Below are 15,583 nucleotides of genomic sequence, written 5' to 3' on the forward strand. Positions count from 1 at the left end.
TAGATTCACAGCCTTACCAATGATCCTTCAACAGTGGGGTTTTTATCCAGAAAATGTGACAGCAACTTTAATGGTTCACAGGTGGAGGCCAATGGTAAGGTAATTGTGTCGTCGTTAGGGCAATTTCTTTCATCGGTGCAAACTGGGAGCTTCCACAGCACAGGGGTTGAATACTTATGCAAGCAAGATATTTCAGTTTTTTATTTTTCTTAAATATTTCCCAACATAAAACCAATGTCACCTTACAGTAATTGATTCTGAGTTTCAGTGTTTAAAAATAAAATATCAAACAGAACGAAATTTCAGTGTACCATTTGTAATACGGTAATATGAGAGAATTGGTGAGGGGTCTGAATACTTTTGCAAGGCACTGTGTGTGTGTGTGTGTGTGTGTGTATATATATATATATATATATATATATATATATATATATATATATATATATATATATATGTAGCAGAGAATAGAATGTATTTTAGAGATTACATTTAACAAAAACTGTTAGTTTGATTCTTGCACCCTTGCATGTAGAGACGTTATCCTTCAGGCACCCTCTGCTGCAGCAAACCACAATTCAAAGTTGTATGCAAAAGTTTAGGCACCCCTTGAAAAAATGTATGTTACAATGAATCTTTGAACAGAAGTTGTCCTGACCTCTACATGGTACAAAGTTAAACATGACACCTTTCTGCAAATTAATAAAGGATTACTATTTATTTACATTTATTACAGATTCAAAATAATAAACAAAAGACAACATGGTTTGTGCAAAAGTTTGGGTACCCTGTCACTTAGTACTTGGTAACACCTCCTTTGGCAGATATAACTGCTTCCAAACATTTCCTGTAGCCAACTAAGAGCCTTTCTATTCTTGCCTTTGGAATTTTTTTCCACTCTTCCTTGCAGAACTCTTCCAGCTCAGAAAGATTCTTAGGTATCCTTGCATGCACTGCATGCTTGAGATCTCCCCACAAATTTTCAATAATATTCAAGTCTGAGGAATGTGACGGCCATTCCAAAACCTTTCTCCTTTTTTCTTGTAAATATGTCATGGTTGATTTTGAGGTATGTTTTGGATCATTGTCTTGCTGAAATATTCAACCTCTTTTCAGCTTCAGTGTCCTGACTGACTTTGGGACATTAGCTTCTAGGATTTGTTGATATTTAGTTGAATACATTCTTCCTTCCACCTGCACAATATTTCAGGTTTCACTGGCTACCACTCAACCCCAAAGCATAATAGAGCCACCCCCATGCTTAACAGTTGGCAAGGTGTTCTTTTCTTGTAATGCTTGACCCTTTTTTTGTTTGGTTGTGGCCAAACAGTTCAATTCTTGTTTAATCAGTCCAAAGCACATTGTTCCAAAAAGCTTCAGGCTTGTCAAAGTTTTCTTTGGCATACTTTAGACGCTGACTTTTGTGATGAGGTCGTAGAAAGGCTTCCTTCTGACTCTCCCATGCAGATCCTTGTTGTGTAAGGTATGCTGTACTGTGGACCTGTGAACAACTACGCCAGTATCAGCTAAACTGTTCTTTGAAGTGGCCTGTGGGTTCTGTTGTGCGGATCTGACCAGTTTTCGGGCAAGTCTATGTGATATTTTTCTTGGTCTTCCAGATCTTGCCTTGACTTTAACCGTTCCATTTAACTTCCATTTCTCGACAATTCTGACAGTTGAAATTGCTAGCTTGGGAGTTTTTTTATAGCCTTCTCCTGTTTTGTGAAAGTCAATTATCTTCATTCTCAGACATCTGCTTAGAGGAGCCCATGGTTGTTGAAACCAGGCAGAACAACCATCACAGTCTGACAGATTAGAAGGTATGAAGTTACTTCAGAGTAATAGTTCAACACTGGAATTGACTTCACCTGACTAATTGAAGCCCTAACGAGTGAATCAATCTTGCTGGGTCTTTAGTAATCATCTTTTTAAGAAGTAATTAAGAGTGGTTCAAAAGGGTGCCCACGTGCCATGTTCACTTTTGTTTATTATTTTGAATCTGTAATAAATGCAAATTAATACAGGATTACTATTTCTGTTCACTGAAAGATTCATTGCAACATACATATATATATATATATATATATATATATATATATATATATATATATATATATATATATATATATATATATATATATAATGAAAGGCAGTTTATAGTGGTGCCCCAACCTTCACCCCAAAAAGCTTTTCATAATAATACAGTAGCCCCTCGCTAAACTGGGCATGTCTGTCCAACATAAGGAGGTGTTGGGTTTAAAAACAATACAATAAAATCACACACAAATACATTTACAGCGCTTGATGAATTTTATATGTATAAATCATTATGCTGAAATAACACCAATGTGTTTTGGGTAGGCTACACATTACATTATGTAAAAACATAAATCTGTACAGTAGGCCTATACAGTAGACAGTACAACAGTAAAATCAAATGAATACCGAGCACACTTTTTTTACTTTAGCCTGCTGGTAACACAACAAATCATGCTGCCGCACTGTACACATTGGTGTGCAATGCTCTTAGATTATTTTAAATTGAAACTAATTGATTTTAGGATTTTTTTTTAAATTTTATTTGTATTATTTTTAACTTGGCCTACTTAGTAGCCTAGACAATTAACACACAATAGATCATGGTCCGATACAGATGCGCTGGAAGGGTTAGTGGCACATGTGTGCAGTCTATTGCTCCCAACATGCTGGGAAAGCCAGAAATGTCGTAGGCATTGTTTTCAAGGCTTGTAAATACACCCTGACTTTAGTGAAAATTAGGTACTAAAAAATGCATTGAGCACAACTGGCAATGAATTAGAAAAAGCAGACTGGGAAATGCCAGCAACAATTGCAACTGTTTAAAATGTGCTTTCAATAGTTCTGAACAAATTAATGCAATTGTAAGTGTCGCAATTGTGTGCAGTTTTAGTACATCTCATTATAATAGCTCCACCCTTTTTGGCCTGACTTGGTCGTGGGATCGAAGGATCCCCACTGACTTTCAAGTCTCCTGAATCGTTGTGTCAGCAATTGCTGTAAGATGTAATTGGACATTCTAAATTGGGGAAGTTAAATTGGTATAATAAAGGTGCTAATTATTTAACATTAACCCTATTTATTAAGTCTTAGACAACAAATACTACGTTATACATATTTTCATTCCATGTTGGGCCTTTGACCTCGACCTTCAGTGTACCGCTGCCCATACTTTAGTTTGCTGATAGTGGAGAGGCTGACTAAGGGAAGCCATGTGCATGGGGGCAGGATAGCTGCCCTCCTCATTAGTGGAAGTCAAAAAGTAGATGGAAGGGGATGAATGGATTGAGGTAATATAAAGACCTTTCTAGTGCTATTTAGCGAATGATTAATGTGATGCTAGCCATTTGATTGACAAATGTTCTGATTCTGGAGGTTGCCTAATATGCTTGATGTTTAGGATTTTAATCTAGGATTTTAATCTTCAAAGCAAGTACTCTGTCTGAACCACCGCTTTGCTAAATTGATTTTTGGAAATAATCCTCAGATAAGCCACTGCAGCATCCTTGCACATCTGTATTTCAAACCTGTTTGGCTCTGACATCTTAAGTGATTTGACCCCATGCGATAATAGGACTGATTGTTTTGTAGTGTGCACTCCATTACAACTTGTATGTTTAGCAATGCAATCCTGTAAAATGACACATTGAATGCATTAAAACAGAGTTTAAACAATATTGAAAGGGTCCCCACTGGTTCACATTGCACAGTAACACAACCAAAAAACAACTGAATAAATAAATGAATCCCAAGTCTGATTTTTTTTGTGCTTATTTCTCTAATTAAGGCTCAATCTGCAATTTGCTTTTTTATTTAAGATCAAATCAAAGATCAGATGAAACACATGCTTGTAAAGTATTGGGCCACCTTTTCTCGTTTAAGACAGACATTGTTTATGACTGTTACATCCCCAGAGTTCTGGGAAATTCTGGGGATTTAAATATATATATATATATATATATATATATATATATATATATATATATATATATATATATATATATATATATATATATATAATGCATATATATATATATATATATATATATATATATATATATATATATATATATATATATATATATATATATATATATATATATATATATATATATATATATATATATATATATATATATATATATATATATATATATAATATATTAAAGTATTGACCCAACCCTTTCACTGGGATTCTCTGCTGTGAATCAAAAAGAGGCACTTGTGCCTGTGTTGCATGTTAATCACTATGTGCTGACTAATGACTTTTCAGAATATTGCTCAAGTCTTCCTAACCTTTCAATAACAAAAGAATTGGCAGCCTGGGGATAAAAATGACCTATGATATTTAAAAAAAAATATTCATAACAGTAGACTCTTTAAGATGATGGATTTTTGAATGCATGTATTGGAATTTTTTAAAAACCTGCCATACAATAACGGTTTTGTTTTTTTCAGAACCTAACCATTTGTACATATTTTACAATTGACAAAAACAGTCAATCCAGTTTCTCAGCAAGCCCATCAATTATTATGCTGCTACTAGAGATTGCAGAACCCTCATTTTCATGTTGGCTAAGTTGTGCAGCCACTACAATCCTAGCAGTTGGCCAGAGTCCAAAGTTCACCACACTGGCGCCAACCATTTCTCAGGGCATGGCTTCCATCTCCAGCTAAAAAAATAAAATAAAACAAACAACAAAAAAAACAGTGCAATAGCTCTCACCATGAAAGATGAGGCCCACAGTCATACATTTTGTGCTTCAGAAAACCTTTTTCTGGTTTAAATTCTAGGCTGGGTTAACATTAGAAGAACCAGAGACTCATACCTAGAAGCCATGCTGCAGTTTTTGACGGCTGTATTCAAAACATAGTATAACAAAAGAAGAAACAGTCAGATGTCTTTGTTTTATTTTATTAAGAACACCACAAATATATGAACAACTGAAGCATACTTATATATATATTACACACACACACACACACAGAGGCGACACATGGCTAGAAAAACTGGTGGGGCACGCACACACACACCCCCCTCCCCTCAAAAAAAAGAACTAAAGAAGCGAAACCTTGCTCAAACCCAATGCACGATTTTAACAATTTTTACGTAAACATTAAGCTAGCTTTCTAACATTACCAGATCTGTCATTACAAACCGTTACAGTGGCTCTCAAAAGTATTCACTCCCTTTGGACTTTTCCACTTTTTATTGTTACAACATGGAATCAAAATGGGGAAAAAAGTCCATAATGGCAAAGTGAAAAATAAAATCTACAAATTGTTCTACATTAATTACAAACACAAAACAGAAAATAATTGATTGCCTACGTATTCACCCCCTTTGCTTTGACACACATAAATAAGCTCTGGTGCAACCAATTGTCTTTAGAAGTCACAATTATTTGAATGGAGTCCACCTGTGTGCAATTAACATATTTCACATGCTTTCAGGTTAAATACAACTGTCTCTGGGAGGTCTCACAGTTGGTTACTGCATTTCCTAACAAAAACGACATCATGAAGACAAAGGAACATTCAAAGAAATCCGCAATAAGGTTCTTCAAAAGCACCAATCGGGGGTAGGATAGAAGAACATTTCCAAGGCTTTGAATATCCCCTGGAGCACAATAAAGTTCATGGAGAGAATATGGCACAACTGTGAATCTGTCTAGAACAGGCCATCTTCAAAAACTGAGTATCCGGTCAAGAAGGGTAGTAGTTAAGGAGGCCAACAAGAGGCCTATGGCAACTCTAAAGGAGTCAGTCTTCCACGGCTGAGCTGGGAGGCACTGTGCATACGGCAACAATAACCTGGGTGTTTCACAAAACTGGCCTTTATGGGACTGTAGCAAAAAGAAAGCCATTATTGAAAAAACTCACATCAAATCTGGGCTAGAGTTTGCCAGAAGGCATGTGGGAGACTCTGAGATCAAGTGGAAGAAGATTATATGGTCTGATGAGACCAAAATAGAGCTTTTTGGCCTCAACGTTAAGCGATATGTTTGGCACAAGCCTAACACAGCACATCATCCTGAGAACACCATCCCTACCTTGAAGCATGGTGGTGGCAGCATCATGCTATGGGGATGCTCCTCTGCGTCAGGGCCTGGAAAGCTCGTGAAGATAGAGGGCAAAATAAATGCAGCAAAGTACAGAGAAACCCTGGAGGAAAACCTGCTGAAGTCTGCAAGAGACCTGGGACTTGGGAGAAGATTCATCTTCCAGCAAGTCAATGACCCCAAACATACAACCAAAGCCACACTGGAGTGGCTTAAAAACAAAAAGGTCAATGTCCTGGAGTGGCCCGGTCAAAGCCCAGACCTCAATCCAATTGAGAATATGAGGAAAGATTTGAAAATTGCTGTTCACCAAAGGTCCCCATCCAACTTGACGGAGCTTGAGCAATTTTGCAAAGAAAAATGGGCAAAAATTGCAGTGTCCAGATGTGCAAAGCTGGTAGAGACTTATCCAAATAGACTCATGGCTGTAATTGCTGCCAAAGGTGCCTCTACCAAATATTGACTCAAGGGGGTGAATACTTATGCAATCAATAATTTTGTTTTTGTAATTAATTTAGAACAACTTGTGATTTTATTTTTCACTTTGACATTTAGGACTTTTTTGTGTTGATCAGTGGCAAAAACTCCTAATTTTAAATCTATTTTGATTTCATGTTGTAACACAATAAAATGTGGAAAAGTCCAAGCTGGGTGAATACTTTTTGAGTCAATAGCTGCCTTAAACTCATTGCTGCCAGCCTTAAACAAAAACAAAGTTTCCTGAGAAGATTTGGAAGGATAATTGGTTTGAATCAATCTAATAAAATACAAAGTATAAATGATATTGAACATTTTAATTTGTGTTTATATACTCTGGAATATATGAAAATAGGTAAACACAAAGTTATATTTTGATTAAGTTTAAATGTGATTATTTTAGAAAAGCAATTGAAGTGAGCGTGCTAGGGAGTTTTTTTTTAACAAACTCAAGTCTTAGGGCCAGATCAAATCAAACCCCGATCGTTCTTGCGAAAGAGTGTTTATGCAGTAATATCGCTAGTTTTCATATCACATTTTCTTTATCACGAAACCAAAACTAGCCATTTCCAATCCACCAAAGTTTCACAGGAGTAGGAGGGACTGCCGAAAGCAACATGAAAACAGCTGTTGACCAATCCCCAGCCGGTATTTTGACATTTTGAAGGGGAGGAAACAAGGCGGTAACATGCGAAGACAGGCGAAGACAGCTAGGGCAGAAAAAAAAAAAAAAATGGTGAATATCAGTGAATGAATGCAAATACATACAACAACTACTAGCAGTAATAATAATAACAATAAGTTTGATAATAATAACAACGAACTGCTTTTATTTTTATTGTGTAAAATATTGAAAAACAGGGATGCGAGTTTGAAAGAAAACTCAGACACACACACACACACTTGGCAGTAACTTTGTTTCCAGTACGTCTGCAGCATCGTGCTGCATTGTTCTGTCACTGTTATGAAAGCGTGCCACATTGTTTTCATGATTTTTGTGAAAATCCATACCGTGGTCTGGCTTGTGTCAGCACCATGCAATGCCAGCATCCTCATACCCGACTGGCACGGTCCTGCACAGAGCCCTGTTTGCACAAGTCTGTGTAGTAACTGTAAAACTTGGGGTGAATAGAACATCCAAAAACCAACATAACACTGTCTCCAGGATCAATACCGGTACATATTATATACAATGACAAGTCCAATGAAATGCTATCCAGTGCAGTGAAAAAACAAACAAAAGTTGATGGCAGATTTTTTTCTGCTGGATTTTTTTATACAGACAAAATCCGGGTAGTTCTATTATTATTATATTATTATTATTATTATTATTATTATTATTATTATTATTATTATTATTATTATTATTATTTCTTCTGTGGAAAACCCAAAGCAAATTTAAAAACTTCATCCTGATGCTTCTGAGATGCCCATTATAGGTATTACGTAATTTTGTTGTCTACACAGATTTATACATTTCGAGGGGACCGCTTTGCATGCTGACCCGGTAGAGCCAAAATGTGTTCCCTTGAACTGGAATGGTGGGCTTGTTCTTACGTGCTGAGAATTTGGGCTTCAAGGGGAACCCAAACACCTTGACCTAACTTTATGCCAAATTATTATTTTATACCTCTAAAAACAGAATCGATAAGTAGTTTTCAAATTTAGGATTAAGAAATGGTTCATTTTGAGGTTAAAAGTACATTTTTTTCACCCTTGTGACCAATCGGCTCAATGACGTCATAGAGTGAACTATTTCTGACTGTTACCATTGGTTTCGCGGTGTAGAATGTGTGAGAGACAGCTAATTAAATTGATCATTATGCCTTGTCGATGTGTTGCAGGTGGTTGTAGCAACACAAACGAAGGCAGATTTAAACTGCACAAGTGGCCAAAGGTTGCCAGGGTTCTGGAGGAAGCCGACAAAATGGTTGCACTTGTGCTCGGCCCATTTGGAGTAGCTGTGCTATGAAACAGCGATTGCTTGGTCCTGTGGTATCCAGCCTCGATGCGTATCCCACAATTAGACCAAAGAAGGCATCAACGTTAGCGAAATCAATACCATCTCATCATGAATGTGTGAGCCTCTTCACAAAACATGGCAGGCTGAGTGGGACTGATTTGCGAGGGCTTGTCTGCAGGTATGCCTGCTCTTATGTCGCCATTAGATTTACTGGCATCAGCTGCCATTTTTGTGACCCACGAAGAGGAAGACAGTATGAATCTGGACCCCAGTTTTTCCACTGCATTCACTTCGACCCCCAAATTAAGGAAACGGTTACCAGATGGAAGATCAGCATTTTGAAAGAGAAAAAGGGTGTGTAACCATGTTATATTGCCCCTTGCTTTATCTGTATGTATGTAATCCACACTTTAAATATTATATATATATAATATATATATATATATATATTTATTTTTTGTATTTTTTTTTTTATATATGAGTTTATTTACAATATTTGTTAGCAGAGGCGGCGTGTATATTATATTAATATTTAGATAAGGATACCGTGTGCACAATGTTAGAAAACAAACAAGCAGAAGTACAGTGCACTGCATCCTGATTGCAATGTAAAATGCATCATTCATTATACCATTTTTCTTCTATTTCTGCATTTGTGTTATTTGCTAAGTTTAAAAAGAGGTTTGTCCAGACAGAACGTGCTTTACGAAATAAGCGTTTGTGTTTCGCTCAAAATGTGATTATTCAGTGCAGTGCCTGTGTCCTTCGCCACAAGAGTAAAGCGATCAATTCTTTAGCTAAAAAACAAAACAAAACTGAAATTGTTTCGACAAAAGGACAGGGATTAACGATGCTAGTTACAATTTTAAAGTGAGGTAGAGGGAACAGAAATAAATGTGAATAACAAGAGTATTTAAAAGAAAGACATTTAACGAACTACGAAACTAAATAATAATTTGTTTTGTAATCCATTGTAATAGGAAGGGTTTTATCCAAAGCGACTTAGATTTGTACCAATTTATACAGCTGGGTGTTTTGTACATACCGAGCAGTCTGACTCAGTGATGCATGCTGCCTTGCTCAAGTGCAGCAGAAGCAAACCCGGGATTGAATGTACCGTAGAGCGTGCTTTTTTTTTTTTATATATAACATTTAATAAAAGCAGATTACTTCAGATCAGGTGATATACAGTTAGTTTATACACATTGTAGTATTAATACAAATGAAAACATTAAAAAACTTGCCAGTTTGTGTTATGTAGGTGATGGCTTTCATCGATATCCGACTCGGTTTCGTCAGATGCATTGCTTTCGGTTTCAATCGGCTCCAATTGATATGGCTGTATGCCACACACACCAATAGCGAGCCACTGTCAGAGAAAATTGCCCTCGCCATTACACTCATCACTTTTATTAACTTGCGAAGAAGTGCAGGCAGTGAAATCATAGCTTCTCGTCAAAGTATTTTCAATAATATTCGTCATCTTTTCCGACACCGATTTCACTCTGTGACGTCACAATCAGATTTCACTATCTGTTCCTTGTTGGAAAGAGACCAACTGTAACGCTGTTTGTAACCCAGAAAGGAGTCATACAAAATCCAATATTTATATTTTTATATTAAATCAGATTAGGAAGAACATTTTTTGTTTTATAGAACAAAAAAAAAAATGCATGTCGGTTCCCCTTTCGTAATGTTTCTGTGTAGGCCAACAGTACTTTACAAGAGTAGCCAAATGTTTAAAACTAAAAGTTAATACCTTCAAAGCGGTTTAAACATCCACACATTCTTTATTAGTATTCTAGTTTGTTTCCATTTGCTGGTTTGATCAAAGTTAAATGTAATGGAGCACTGTGCCTTTAAGAAATGAATCATTAGAACAGATGTGTCCATGGCCTTACAAAAAGTGTACTGTTACTAGTTGTAGCTTACAGTGTCCAAAAAGCTTTACCATCGCTGAGAGACACTGCTTCAAGCAAACCTCTCTGAGTGGAAACGAGTTTATTGTGTTTATGTATTAAAGAAATAATACTTATTGCTTTATTAAACATTTAAATCACTGTGGCAAAAATAAAAAGTAGGCTAAAGAAGAAAACGGTCTTGTGCGTGTTTCGTTTAAGCATGCAACAAACATTATGATAACAGGAATAATGCATATAATATTTGATACTGTAAATGAATAATTTGAAATTATGTAATTAAGTGTTCGATATATGAGGTCAGTGGAGCATCTTGAGGCATGCACTTTTTTTTTGTTGCAAATATCAGGATGTTTAGTGTTGGGGTTTTTTGTTTGTTTTTGTTTGTTTTTTTTTTACTATTTGCTTCATACGCGATAGCTTTCGACAAGTTCATAATTGATTATAAAATCTGGTCTTGCGAAAGTCTTCCAATGTGATTTATAGCTGGAATTGAGTAGATTTAGTCGGGCGACAGCAAACCACTCCCCCTTCTCAACCCAATGTAGTCAACAGGCGATAGCTGCTTTTTGATTGGAGAAGAGGGCTTGTTTTGGTTCTACGAGATTTCGCTTGGAATTTTTTTTGTGTGTGTGTTTTGTCACCGTGAATGCTGTCCCGTCCTCATTCCCTAAGTGCTAACTTTGATTTGGTCCGGTCGTTAGTTATGTATACATGGCTGCTTCTATAATATTTAGTAAATTGTGTTTATAAACTTACATAATGTGAATGTAGACATATTTTTAAATTACTTCATTTCACTTTATTTTTCATATATAGATAAATGTTCTTTGCAAAAAACTTTGATGCATCAGTTACGGTTGATATTAAAATGAGAAAAGTAGGGAAATGCGATGTTAGTGTTTTTAACACTCTGCATTCCCTCCTACCTCCTTACAAGCAGTGGAAGGGGTAGGGAAACCATAGAAAGCCATCATCAGAACAACACACAACTCTCTGCAGATAACACAACAGACATCTATCTGCACTGCATAAGGATGGATATTTACAGAACACATGTGTGTGCTATCTCCACCCTGCTCTCTGTACCCTACTCCAAACTCCCTGCACCCGGCTTCCAATACCCCGCTCCCTGCGCCCTCCACCCTGTTCCCTGCAACCTGCAGAGTCCTAAAACACTGGAGAATACAGAATATACTTCAGGGTACTTCTAATTTCACCAATTTGGGATTTTTGCCGGGACCAGCTTGACCCCTATCAGCCAGGGGTTGACGAAGGGAGGACCACCCCTACACCACTGGACTCAGGTGCAACCCTGAGACCACCCTCGTCGGAGTGGGAGACCCTGTCAGGCCCCGGGGATGCTACAGGAGAGTTTTATGGGTTACGGCAATGAGCGAGACTGCTAGGAGGGGGACAATGTAGCAATCCTGGGGGGAGAGGCAGAATCAGGATAGTGTAGAGGGTGTGGGGGGTTGCATGGTGGTGTGTGCGTGCCGGGGTTGCATGTTGTGTGTGGATGTCTGTGTGTAGGGGAATCGGGGTGCAAGTTTGGTGCAAAAGACATGGGCGGGGGTCTGAGTAAGGGGCGGAGGGAGCGAAGGGATATAAGGGAGTGTGTGGAAATGACAGGGAGATGCAGCTAGATGGAGAGAAAGAAAAAAAGCCTCCACTAGTGTTTTCTATTATTGACTTGCATGTATGAAGCATGATCAACAAGTACAGAGAAATATCATCTGTAATTGACAAACCCAAAAAACTGTCTAACAAGGATGAGCAATACTTGAAGATAATATCCTGAAGGAATAGAAAGAAGACAAGCGTGGAATTGACAACAGAACTGGCAGAAGGCACAGGTGTCGTTGTCCGCCCATCAGCAGTCCAAAGCACCTTTGACCATTGTTCCATAGTCCAATTTCTGTGTTCTTGTGCATATTTTAGCCTTTAAGTCTTGTTCCCCTTTCTTAACAGGTATTCTTACTGCAACACTAAGTCCTGATTTCAAGAGTGACCGGAAGTGTCGATTTTCCACCACACTATGCTGTGATTACAATTGCACGACTTCAAGAAAACAATGTCGATGTCTTGCCGTGGCCAGTTTTTTCTCCTGACCTGAGTCAAATAAAACATCTGTGGGACCAAATCGCCAGTGCTAGCACATGAAGAGCGGCGGAACATCCCACAGCAGTCTATCCAGAGGCTGATCAGGTCTATGTGTCAACGCTGCCAGGATTGTGTTAATGCTCAGGGAGGTCATACCCGACATTAACTTTGTAATGTTTTCATTTTGATAGTGTGTTTCACGTTTCATACTGAAAACTTATGATTGTTTGATCTGTGTTTTTGTTCACATTTTCTGTGATTTTATTTGATGTCTATGTTTAAATATTTGATTAAACCATTAGACCTGAGTATTGTGCTTCTTTTGTGCATCTGTGTGTGTCTATATATATATATATATATATATATATATATATATATATATATATATATATATATATATATATATATATATATAATATATTTGTATGGCTTGCTTTTTTTAAATACCAAAGTAATCAAATTCTTTTGATTTTCAGATCTTAAGTTTGCATGTCCAGCGGCAAGCTTTGCTAATTATCCTGCAAGCCCTTTCCTTACTTACGTTGCCAGTAACACCACATGGTGTTTTGACATTTGGCGTAACTGTTCCCTTTGAAAAAATGCAGGAAACAGTGCTGCTAATTGTTTTACAAACGTATTGGGAAACTAAAGATACATTAAAAATGGCTTAAGAATGTAATACACAGAATTCATGTTTCACCAATCTACTGAAAAACTTCACATATCAGAGGTCACGCAGAGCTAGTAACTGTGAAATTGAATTATTTCAATAAGATTGCCTACACTTTTTGCTGTTCCACAGCATCCCAAGAGGGGATCAATGGGGACTGTATTTGTAACACTGTGTCAGAATGACACTCATTTGTATTCAGTGGAAACTGCAATCTACCTGTATCGCAGCGATGAGCGTCGATTGACTCTGGCTTTGTTTAACTTCCAGGTGAAAAAGCCAGCTGCCTATTGCTAAGTAAATACTTCATTAAATGCCACCCAGTTGTGTCAGTTTTGTGAAAGTAGTGGATTTTCTGGGAATCAGCTATTTGGTTTGAGAGGAATTGATGTGCGTTACTTTGTGCATCTCGTAGTGTAGCTTCAGCCAGTGAATTAAGGTCATTGTTTCATTCTGTTTTGTGATTTGCCTGCTGATATTTACACACTGGATTGCAATTCTTTGCGTTTGCAGCAATTGATTAGAGAAATTGAACCATACTTATCTGTTTATTTGTTCAAAAAAATGAATTATTAGGACTATGGCTTGAAATGATAATACTGGAAGAACAGGACTCTTGGAACAAATTAACAAAAACATAATTTAAGGGTTTTTTTTTTTTTTTTTTTTTTAAAGCATCCTTGGTTTTATAATTCATTAATTTTCACAACTATCGAGTTATAACACATTTCTTCCTACAGGCATTTCTAATTGAAAATTGATTGACTGTGCTTGAATATTAAAAATGCAGTTGATACGAGTCACATCGTAAGCCTTCTTACGGCTGTATGCTCAGAAGCCATTCATTTTGCAACATTCAATTAAAAACAATATCTGGATGTTTTTGGTTCTGTGGAAATGTACCTAATCATTTCCTGCTGTTGTATAGCAACACCCTGGGAATAAACCTTTATAAAGGATTGTTTTGATTTCATGGTTCAGAGTATAAAAGAGTAATTGTTCTACTTTAAATGAGTTATGAGTCGCTATGCCTTTAACCCTTGAAGAATCTGTACAATCAAATTGTTTCTTCATTTCTATCTTATAAAGATCATTTAGTATTTGTAAATAAAAAAATACTTTGTCTGTAGGCTTGATGTTTGTTTTGCACAGTTGACCTTTTTTTGTGTGCATTTCACATTGTCAGTCAGTACCCAATATGAATTTGTAACAGGTGTGTGGGTCGTCACTGAACAATACTGAGGCAGACACAGAGCATTGGGTGTTGACATGCCACACAGGCAGCAGATTTAACTTCAACACAAGTGCCGACACTAAGGTACCAACAATGGTAGCCTAATGTCACATTTAATAAAGAAAACAAAACAAAGCTAACAAATACAAGTTTGCCACACGAATGGTGAGTCCTCGTCCCACTAAAAGGAACATCTACCCAAGAAACCTACTCTACGCAAACCCTTTCTATACACTGTTTAGGATCAACATCCCCTAAACTAGCCTATTCTTTCGCTCCCTTGGCTCATTGAATTGTCCTATGAAGTCCTCTGAGATGATTCTTCAATCCCCTACAGGATCAACATATTCTTCATGCATGAAAGAAGAATTTATGTTCAATTAGTTGTTGCCAATGGTTTTTACCCCAGTTTTCTCAACCAATTTGGAATGCCCAATTATTATTTTTATCCCGGTTCACTGCTGGTACGTGTTCCTGTCAATCCGTCATTTTTTGCACGGTAGATCCACAGCAAAGCCACCAGACCTATAGTGCCGTAGCACAACACAGATCTGAATGGCTCCATTGCAGACCCACAGGGGTCACTGGTGTGCAGTGAACCGTGGATTGCCCTGCCTGGGCAATTGTGTGCCGCCTCTAGTAACCACCAGTCACAGTCGTCAGTGGCATAGCCTGGATTCAAACCTGCGATCTCCAGGCTATAGGGTGCATCCTGCACTCCAAGCGGAGTACTTTTACTGGATGCGCCACCTTGGACCCTTCAGCAGGTGTGTTTTGATAATAACATTGCCATTGTCCTTTTTGTGACTGTGAGGGTGAGACCCTCACTGTATTATTAAAATGCATGTTACTGTGTTTATTATTGTTATTGTCGGTATTTGGAAAACACCGCACAGGTGCAGAGTTTTATTTATTTTCTATTTTTAAATTTATTTTAGCCCGCAGAGGGTGCTGTTGTCTGTGGCCTGTATACCGGCAACAGTAATCAAGATCACAGGATTACCACCACAGGTATACATAGGCTCACTCACAGGTGCTGAATAATAGTAATACAAGTAATACAGTTCTGGTCACCTCGCTATAGATATTGCTGCTCTAGAAAGAGTGCAAAGAAGAGCGACC

The sequence above is a fragment of the Polyodon spathula genome, chromosome 34 (assembly GCF_017654505.1).
Source record: "Polyodon spathula isolate WHYD16114869_AA chromosome 34, ASM1765450v1, whole genome shotgun sequence".
Lineage (NCBI taxonomy): Eukaryota > Metazoa > Chordata > Actinopteri > Acipenseriformes > Polyodontidae > Polyodon > Polyodon spathula.